The 10,495-nt window shown below is 46.4% G+C and overlaps 1 long non-coding RNA gene across 1 annotated transcript in view; it reads right to left on the bottom strand.

Moving 5' to 3' along the window:
* Positions 1 to 1,505: 1,505 nt before the first annotated feature.
* The window catches only part of LOC135821909 (uncharacterized), a 41,111-nt gene continuing 32,121 nt past the window's right edge, over positions 1,506 to 10,495 (bottom strand). The window contains exon 5 of the long non-coding RNA XR_010554406.1: positions 1,506 to 1,644. This is a non-coding gene — a long non-coding RNA (uncharacterized LOC135821909). The remainder of the gene's footprint in view (positions 1,645 to 10,495) is intronic.

Below are 10,495 nucleotides of genomic sequence, written 5' to 3'. Positions count from 1 at the left end.
TAGGCTCTCTACAATACCGCCAATGAACACCAATACCTCGCCATCGGCAATACGCCAGCAGCAGCAATTCCCATTCCACGATATCGCAGCTTCGGTTTGTTCATCTCAGGGCTGCTCGCGTCAGATTCACTCTCGCTCAGATGAGCACTCAGGCGCGAGCTTTCGCATGCCGTAATTCTCACGGCCAGGCGAATCAGCTGATCGCACCTGACGAGTCCTTGTGACAGTCGCTGTCGCCGTGTCGGCAGCAAGAAGGCTTCCTCTCTGTTTGGAGAATTTTGTTTCTTCATTCATGGACGATATATTTTTGAACTAGCCGGACTCAACGGAGCTCTTTTTCTCCACACACTACACTGCAAAACCTCCCGGGTGATCCAGCCTGGACTGGTGGTGTTACTGCTCTCAGAACGCTTGTCAATGCACGCATGGCGGACGGTCGTCTTTTCCAATTTCAACAAACTTCAGTCGATGGATACGGCAAAAATTTGTATGGTAAGCATGGTTGTTTTGTACATCGTCAGAAAGCCTTGGACCTCAGCTACGCGTAGAGCGCCATTTAAGCTGTCTCCTAGCAACAAGACCCCAAAAAATGATGGCCAAACGCACCGATACTATAGTATTGGTTCCCTTATGGTAGACCGGTAAAGGGTTAATGTGATTTTTTGGACTTTTTTGGACTTGGAGCAAAATTCTGCACACTTTCGCGTGTTTCCATGATACGACAAGTTGCGCACGGTCTGCTCACATTCAAATACAGTGCTGCCAACAAATGACAGCGTGAAAGAAAAAAATCTTTCCTTGCAAGGGCACATTTTCGGCCATAACTCTTGAACGGCTGGTCGCACCTAGACAAAATTTCAGAGAGCAGCTGTTAATGCTCTTTCAACTGATGTAGCGCTCGATATGAATTAACAAATTCGATTTTTCAGGGATTTTACGACCAGACTGCCACAGTTTTACGTCTTTCGAAAAATCAACTTCTTGTCGCAGGTAAACAGTGGATCGCCTCTCTCCAATAAAGCACCTTATACCAATGAAAACCTATGGAAGAACACACAAGGCTTATTGTTACTCTGTACTAGCCGTCGAGAAGCGATAGCAATTACCCAATTTCAGAACTCAGAGTGAGTTTGACATGCACTCTAAAACTTTTCCGGTTTGGAGCCACCTCTGATTTGAAGCGAAAAATTGGGCAACTTGGAGGCAATGGGCCAATGCAAAGGAGTGGCTCAGTTCGATTGACTCTGGCCTCAGAGCAAACTTTAACATGCCAGTTTCCTTCCACAAACATATTTCGAGTGAACTATCCACGCTGATGATCGGTTTGGATCTTTACAAATTTGGCTTTCAAACCATTCCGGTATCGAACCTTCCCCTTTTAAATAGGTCAGTGTCATGCAATGTTATCGCATGAGGTGATTGTTTAGTAGCTGGTGGTGTAAGTGGGCATTATAGCATGACTTGTAGTTCCTTGGTCCTTTTTCTATTCTCTCTAAACTAAGCACATCCTTTTAAGATAAGGAGCAGTTCACTGAAACTACTACTTACATTATCGCGGCTATTAAGATTCAAATTAGCAGCACACAACAACTTCAGACACTCCAAGTGTTTCTGAAGAGTGGCAGCATGAATTGCATTCCGGCGCTGTAGACAAGCAAACAGAGGGAAGGAACTTTGAAAGGTAATAAGTGATCATAAGATCCTCCTAAAAAAAGGGCAGCAAGGATACATGAAACATAGAACATTCACGGTTCTGCCGAGTTTTCCGCATTCCTAGGAACGCGGCCACCCTCTACAAACAAGGCGCAGATTCAGCTCCTAAGCAGTGGGAGGTGAGTAGATCAGACCTGCCACGAAGTGGTCAAAGACTGAAATCCCATTAACTGCCTTCATGTTTCCCTCGTGCCAGGCCACGAGTTCCCAATTAACCCATTGAACGCGGATGACGTCTATAGACGTCATTGAAAATGCCCCCCATGCGCTGATTACGTCTATAGACGTCATGGGATATACATGTATAGTGATTTCTGGCACTGTCTGGTGTGTAAAAGCAATGTTAGTCAGTTGCATCATGATCCTGCCTCTTGTACGATAGGTCGTTGGTATGAATCCCGCTTGGAAACACTATGCGTCCATTTTTCTTCTCTTTTCAGCGATCTTTCGCCTGCAATTTCACGCATTTGGCGTATTTCACGCAATTTCAGCAAACTTGCGTCCCCTATCGTGATGCGCTATTTTTTTTGGGGACTGTATCGATTCTGTCACCCTGTGGTTGATAGTCTTGGCAATCATTTCCAAAATATTTGAGGACCCCAGTTGCAAGAACCCTGGAGTTTTAGAACTGGCTATTTGCCCTGTTTTTAGCATTTATATGCAGAGTACCATAGGCAAGGCCCAGTAGCGCTAAATGGGTTCCTTATGGGCAGCAGCACGGCTGGAAAAATCATTCCACTTCCAAGCAGGACTTGCCCTGGTACCATTTCTTTCTCAATCATGGTCTTAGACCATCCCACTATACCTGCCTGCTACTATCGATAGAAAAAAAGTGAACGCATACAAACCACGACACCAGAAGAACAAGCTGAATGAATTTTGTTATGTCGTTCTCATGTGACTACTACCTCAGGCAAGCGAAATGTGGCGCTTTTTCAAAACTAATAGAGAGGTTAAGTTTCACGTAAAATTCTTATGTCCGTGAAATTTAACGTCAAAAATTCAAAAGTCATTTTCAACTTTTTTTACCTGTTTGAAAGTTGACTGTGGGTTGACTATACCGCACGTAGTTTCGTGACGTGGGTTTTTGGAAGTTTCGTTTGGTCATCCCGATCGGATTTGTGTAAGCATCCGTAGTTTTATCGAGATTGTTGGAAGATTTGATATTAAAAATTGTGCTGAGAAATTCTGCTGTTCAAACAAAACCCAAATCTTGCCACGGCAATATTTCACGTCATGTCACACGTGTAACTTAACCTCTAAAATGTACATACAACATGAAATTTTCACCGCGCTTTGAAAAAAGTCAAAAAACGTGTAACTTAACCTCTCTAATAACTCGAAATAACTCACACTTCTAAATCGAAAAGGATATGTCATCGCTGGGAGGGCCTAATGACATAATATTGCCCCGAGAGGTTAGCCTGAGGGCCGTAGGCCAGAAGGATAACCTCGAGGGGCAATAAGATGCCATAAGGCCCGCAGCAAACATGCGATAACCAATTTATCACAAGGCCCACAGAGCAGATCATTGAGCTGCTGTTGAAACTAGCACAAAAGCCCTCACATTTTGACCACAATGTGTATTGATGTGCTATCATTATCAAAGAGGAAAAATGAAGATATTTCCCCTACACCCTAAGAAATATCTGCAAAGCGAGTGTACTTGTCCATGGAGGGGAGATGATTTGGCTGCGTTCTACAGAAAAGTCGACTGGGAGAGTATTTCTTCTTGGTTGTTTGCAGCGTCCTCCTTCAGCTGATGCTCAATTTTGGAGCTCTGTGCAGGAGCTTGTCCACCACATCCAGGGCTAAGATATTATCTTGCTAGGCGACCTGAACATTGATTCCAATGTAATTCCAATTTTCCCATAGGCCGATGTATCAAAGCTTAAACACGTCGCTACCTCTTCCCCTTAACCTCCAAAAAGGTTTTTTTGCGACAGACACGGACCACCCCTCATCTGCTTCGTCAATTGACTTTATCCTCACAAATTTGGCTACAGTCAGAGACGAAGTAGTGTCTCCCTGGAAGTTCTCCGATCATGATCTGGTTTATGCAGCTTTGGACGTAAAGACCAATATACAACTACCTGCTTACGATGCTACCTTGAAGACCTGCGACCATAGGAACATCAATTTCCCAGAATTGATAGGTCTGCTTGAGCATGCAAACTTGTCTTCGTTCTCGTCTACCATTGTCTATCTAATGCTTGATGAATGGTTGTGGAAATTCAACACCGTTCTACATGTGGTCACGCCGTACAAACAACCTGGTAGACCCACAAGACCGGGCAAGAAGAACTGTCCGTTCCTGATCCCAGAGCTCTTGGCACTCATCCGCCAGAGGAAATCAGCTTTTGGTCGGTATCGCGCCAGTGGCTGCACTGCCACTACATTACAGCGATGTTCTACCTCTCTGAGAACTCTGTGCAACAATATCTACCGTCAACTTAGAAATTTCCATTTCCAGAACGTGTGCCCAAAATATAAAGAGAGCCGTTGTGGTCCATCATCAACCACATCACTAATCGATGTCGTTCCCTCGCCCCACCTGCGGTTGCAGCTGACGAGTCGAACACCTTCTTCCACAAGATAGTGACTGATTCCAACCTCATGGTTTGACATCCCAGATAGAGCGTGCCTCAATCTGCATTTGGTACGTTTGAGCACGTCACTGTAACAGACATCAGGGCAAGGCTTGCCTCCCTTGACAGCAGCAAAGCACCAGAACCGGATTGTCTTCCTCCCAGTATCCTGAAGGCCACATCGAATGTTATCGCTCCTTCTTTATCAGCCATTTTCAATACTTGTCTTCAATCTTCGACTTTCCCTTATCTTATTAAAATCGCTAATATCACTGGATGGCAGTCGTGAGTCAGTCAAGTGTCAAGTCAAGTCGGCAGAATAGCGCGAGCTCGCGTGTGGGAGCAAACCCATTCCAAAAAAATATATAACCCCCGACAGGGTGATCATAACTCCGTTAACGAATCGTGTGGTCGGCCTACCGAGGGCAGGAGCTGTATATGACCAAATGGGTCGGCCTGCTTTGAGCAGGAGTGGTTTATGACCCATGCGAGTTAAATAGTAGTGCGCCAGAGGCCTGTTATGGAGGAGTGCCCGCATCCGTGCATTTCAAAATATGTGGAGTATAGTGTAAGAGTAAGAAATGGGATGAGTAGGGTGGGTCAGAATATGAAAGCTGTCTGCAAGCAAGGAAACTGGAAAAGACAGCAAGCTCTGTTGTGCGCACGGGAAATATGCGCATTCGCAGAGCGTGCGAGCAAGTGATGTCCATGAAACACAGCCGTATGTAGAGAGAGCAAGATCGTGCACACACGTAAATAGGGCCATGTTACCCGTTATAAAGAGCCAATAGCGGAGCAATGGTACGTGACTGGTTAACTCATTCTTTAATTGAACATTTAGCATTCTACTCCATATGCTACAGTATAGAGCAGACACACGCGCGTGCGGGACGCGGCACACCAAGAGAGAAAAGAGTGAGTTTGGAGTAATGGGAATGTAGGGCAGAGTAGCTGGCCTCAATTGAGTGCGCGTTAACGAATCATGTGGTCGGCCTACCGAGGGCAGGAGCTCATATGACCAAGTGGGTCGGCCTGCGTTGAGCAGGGGCGGCTTGTGACCCATGCCAGTTTAATAGTAGTGCGCCGGTGGCCAATTACGGAGGAGTGCCCATGCCGACATTCCCATTAGGGACAAATGAGATAGCGGGTGAGACAACCAATATAGATGGTATGTACGTATTACGAGAGTGAGACGTGTGTATGATAATCAGGAGTGAAGACTGTCTAGACAGCGATGTACAAGAGCATTGTACTAGAGGCATAAGGAAAGACTGTTACTGTGGAGTAGGATCGACAGAGAAAGTTATCAGAATCCTAGGTGAATGTCTTACTTGGAAGTTGGGCTACTGACCTTGAACTATTCAGTGATTGGCTGGACCAAGATGTCAGACCGTTCCACAGCTGCGGGAGCGAAGGTCCTGGAGGCTTCCATCTTGTTCAGGGACTGGTGCCAGGAGCTCAGGGCGTCCTCGGCTGAGGCTGAGAAGCGCAGCATTCGGCGAGATGTCATCTCGGATTTGGCCTTGTCGTGGTCATACAGGCGGCGTGAGAATGTACGGGCGGCAGGAATTGCTCGGGAAGCGAACGAGAGGTGGCCCAGGAGTGAGGCGAGTTTGCGTTTGAGAACGCAACCAATGTCGAGTGTGGTACAGACTACAGTCCATTTCAAAAAGATTAGCAATCCTGGCGATCGCCCGGGGAGTTTGCCGTCTTACCGTATGCGCGCTCGAGAGCTGGCTTGAAAAACTCACTGTGAACTCGAAGAAATAATCCGCGCGAAAGCATGAAAAATGACAGCTCACTCACGTCGATACATGTACGTCTGGTTTACAACAAACGAGTTCTTCCTCGTATCGATATGGAGTCAGAGAGGAAATGTCGGAAGTGAGGTAAACGTTGACGAGCGGGATGGGTCCCCATTCGTTTCGTGCCCACTTTCTTTGAGCTGCGATGCAATTTACTCTCGCAATGTGATGAAAACGACATCGACACAGACTCATTCCCAACGCCATGACTTGGCAAAGCTATCCGTGTGACTTCAACGACATTTTGCGAAAAGCAGACGCCTGTGAAAGCTGATAGAAGACGGTGCTGACTCCAAAATTCAAATTAATTGGCGATCTTGAAATAAGAAAGGTTTGCTCCCCACACCGGAGCTCGCGCTATTCCGCCGACTTTACTTGACACTCACGTAAAGTCGGCGGAATAGCGCGAGCTCCGGTGTGGGGAGAAAACCTTTCTTACAAATCATCGCCGAAGTCGCAACCACTACTTCGTGATCTTGAAATACTAAGATAATTCTCAAAAAGAAATTGATCGATCGATGTGCCGTTGTACTCAACAACAGTTGAACACGTAACTACAGCGCAATGACTTCCGTGTTCACTCACACCGTTTCAGTGTTGTGGGTGTGTTCACATGGCGTGAAGCAGTCAAGTGCCAGTAAGTAATAGTTCGGCAGGAAACGTCAGCTCCAACAACAACAAGTCGTTTGGCTCAGCCAACTTCTGTGGCTTGTACTTTTTGTAGATCTACCAGTGTGATCACCAAAACAACGAAAAAAAGTTTGACTTGAAGATAGTTTGGGATTTGAACTCACAACTTCATGCAGCATTCATAACCACATAGCCAAAAAGAAAGGATAAATTGTGGGTTTTGATAAAATCGATACTGGCTTCCAGGGCAAACTGTAAACCATGGGAAAGGCCGGAAACCTGGCCGAAATCGTAACTCCTTAACGGCTGGTCCAATTTTTCCAAAACCCTCACAGAACAATTTGCCGTGTCCTAACAAGCCATTCTATGTACTTTGTCGTCCAAATTTCCCATATCTTCATACTTTTTAAGACCAAAACCTGATTGCTCATCTTTTTGAAATGGACTGTAGATGACATAGGGCAAGAAGCTTCTGGGTGCTTTCCACTGCATTGGGGGCACACGTGGGCACGATAGCAGAAAAAGTTGTGGCACTGGTCCAGGCGCGTAGCATCGCTGTTGGAGGTAGTCCGGTCGGAGGTGGTCCGGTCGGAGGTGATCCGGTCGGAGATGGTCCGGTTGGAGGGGGTGTGGGGTGTCCCCCGGGAAAAATTTGAAATTAGGGTGCAAAATCCTGCATTGTGGGCACTTCTGGGCGAAAGAGTGGTCCGGCCCAAGCCTGACCGGCTGGATCAACTGCTACGCCCCTGTGGTCCCTGTTGAAACTGCGGCAGGTAGGAATGGAGCGTATCGCATTGAACTGGTCTGATGAGATTGCTATTGCACACACAGTGAGATCAGCACGAGCATGACGGCGACCACGGCTGGTGAAGGACGACGGCCAGAAATTAGAGTCGATGATAGCCCAGTCGTACAACAGTGGTTGGGAGGCTATGGCGCGCCGGAAACGACAGTCATAACTTAGCCATGCATCGATATGATACGAGTTATAGTGACTTGATACACCAGGAAATCGTTTGCTCTGTCTCGTTCTGCTGCGACAATTACCCTTGTACACGCAGTAAACGCCTGAAGCCATGACGCTACATAGTGGACATGGTGGCACTCTGCATGAGTTGGCCTCTGTACGAGCTGGACAGGTCGGGTGAACCCCACTGCTAGCTGTGAGGAAGTCGTTGAAATTAATAAACTCGCCATGCTCAATCCGCTTGCGGCGTTTTACAGGTACAGAGAGCGACGGATGAGCAGCAGGCGGACGGCACAATGCTTGATCTAAGGCTGGAGTTGGCAGGCGACACGACAGCTGCAACAGATTCCAACTGCTCTACTCGCTCCATCAGGGGCCGGATGACCTGACCGACGGCCTGAGAAACAGCCAAAGCAAGTGCATCAGGGCCACATTCAAGGCGGCGGCAGAATAAACTAACAGTGCAACGTCAAATTCAACAGAGTCCGTTGTGGGAGATAATGGAGTCCTGGGTGATTGACAATGAACAGGATTTTGCCTTGGACGCCCATTACTTCCTGCATCCGAAGTTTGAGTTGCCGCTCTGGCATCCGGAGCCACATTCAAGGCGGCGGCAGAATATATCTTGAAGTCCTGGGTGGTGGACGACAAACAGAATTTTGCCTCGCACCCACATTACTTCCTGCATCCGAGGTTTGAGCTGACGCCCTGGCCTATAGGCTGTCGAAGTGCCTACGTCACGCTGCCTGAAAACTCTTAGTTACAAGGCCAAGTGGTGACAAACAAAAGTCGCGTCACCTGCACTTGTCGTGTTTCCAACGGTTGCGGCATCACTTTGACTGGGGCGCGCTGGTGCAGATCGCGCTTTCAAATTTTGTTTTACTTCAAGAAGTTTCTCCTTCGCTCTCTAGCCACCGTGCAGTGTTTTCCTGCTGAGTGTTCACCAGCGCCTGAGAGTTCGGAGTTCTGGTTTTTGCTTGCCGCTGAACAAGGAAACGAGCCGAGAGTTAGTTGGTCTCAGAACTAAAAGAAATCAGCGATCGCGGCGATAGAAATAAGTAAATAACCCATCATTGGTTCTTGGCCGGTGACTACATGTAAAGCCGAACGACAGTACAAGCACAGCAGTGGCCAAGTAAAAGATCAGCTACGGCATATCCTTCTCTACAAAGCGAAAACTACGAACTCGGCGACAAACAGCAGTTCATTTGAAATAAATAGTCTCGCTCGCGCGCTCCTCAGTCAAAATGATGCTGTAGCTGTGTTCACTGCATGCTGCTGCCACTCGAAACACGAGAAGTGCAGGTGACGCGACTTTTGTTTTTCACCACTTGGCCGAGTAACTACGCGTTGTCAAGAAGCTGTGACATCAGCTGTGACATCAGCTGTGACGGCCTATTGCGTCCTTTTTCTGGTTGAGGAACGCGTCATCGTGAGAATAAAATACTAAAATACTCAAACGATAAACTCTAGCAAAACACGTAGTGTGACAGGGGTGCGCTGAGAAAGAACAAGGACAACTGATACTAAGAAAGGCAAGGCGGCAGAGGATCGGCAGTGCTTGGACTGACACTATGAAGAAGCAGATCGGAATGTCAACAGAATGTCAGAATATGAGAGCGGTCTGCAGGCAAGGAAAGTTGAAAAGACAGCAAGCTCTGGTGTGTGCACGGGATCTCTGTGCATGCGCAGAGCGTGCGAGCATGTGATGTCTATGATGCACAGCAGTATGTAGAGAGAGCAAGATCGTGAACCCACGTAAAGAGGGTCATGCGACCAGTCATGCGACCAGTGTGCGGGTATTGCATTATGAATTGGTTGAGTAGATAGTTCCGGAATTAATTCCGTGTTCGATATTGTTTATTTTTTACATATTTTAATTTTATTTTATTCGTGTTCGATATTGAATTTTAATTTTTATTTATTTATTTTTTTACAAATATTGTTTTTATTCCATTTCACATTTTTCATTCGTGTTGGGTTTAACTACTCACTGTACTGATACATGGTGATGATTGTGCTTTGCTTTGCCCGTAAAAGAGGCCTTCCCGTCATGAAGAGACAATAGCGGGAAAATAGTACGTGACTGTTAACAACGGTAAACACTCATATGTTCAGTGAATATTTTACGACGTGCGGCTCCGGCGTGCTAGTTTGTACTTGAAGTGTGTGTGTTAAAGTGAGGGCTGTGTTCCACCCGCCTGTGTGGATTAACAAGAATTGTGAGTTATGAAGTCTGAAGAAATGTTGAATGGTCTCTGCTGGGATGACGACTACAGTCAACTTCGCTAATAACGACTGCGGATATAACGACAATTCGCGAATAACGACAGAATTTCCATGCCCAGAGCAAAGTCCCATCTAACTGTATACATTTAACTTCGGATATAACGACTATCTGAATAACGACAATTCGCGTATAGCGACATGCTTTTAGTGCACCGTGGTCATATTCACTGCTTGAATTACGACTTTCTGGGCTTTTGACAGCTATTTCAAGTACCTGTCAGTCAAGTACATGTACCTGTCATGCAGAAGTACCAGAACCTATGGTGCACTGGTGATGGATATTATTGCACACATGCAATAAAATGCCGCCAAGGGGGGGGGGGGGCTTTTTCTTCCTTTTTTATGTTGGCTTCAAAATTGTTGGATTTACCAGCACACCTATATGTATACAATGTACATGTAGTTGTACATGATTGTACAGTAATCATCATACATGTACATACATGTACATATCTCTGGCCCTGTAGATGGCTCAAAAAGGCATATTTTTCAATTGATTTCCC

The sequence above is a fragment of the Sycon ciliatum genome, chromosome 7 (assembly GCF_964019385.1).
Source record: "Sycon ciliatum chromosome 7, ocSycCili1.1, whole genome shotgun sequence".
Taxonomy (NCBI): Eukaryota; Metazoa; Porifera; class Calcarea; order Leucosolenida; family Sycettidae; genus Sycon; species Sycon ciliatum.
Note: the sequence above shows the minus strand (reverse complement) of the source record. Positions and strands in the feature narration are given on the sequence as shown.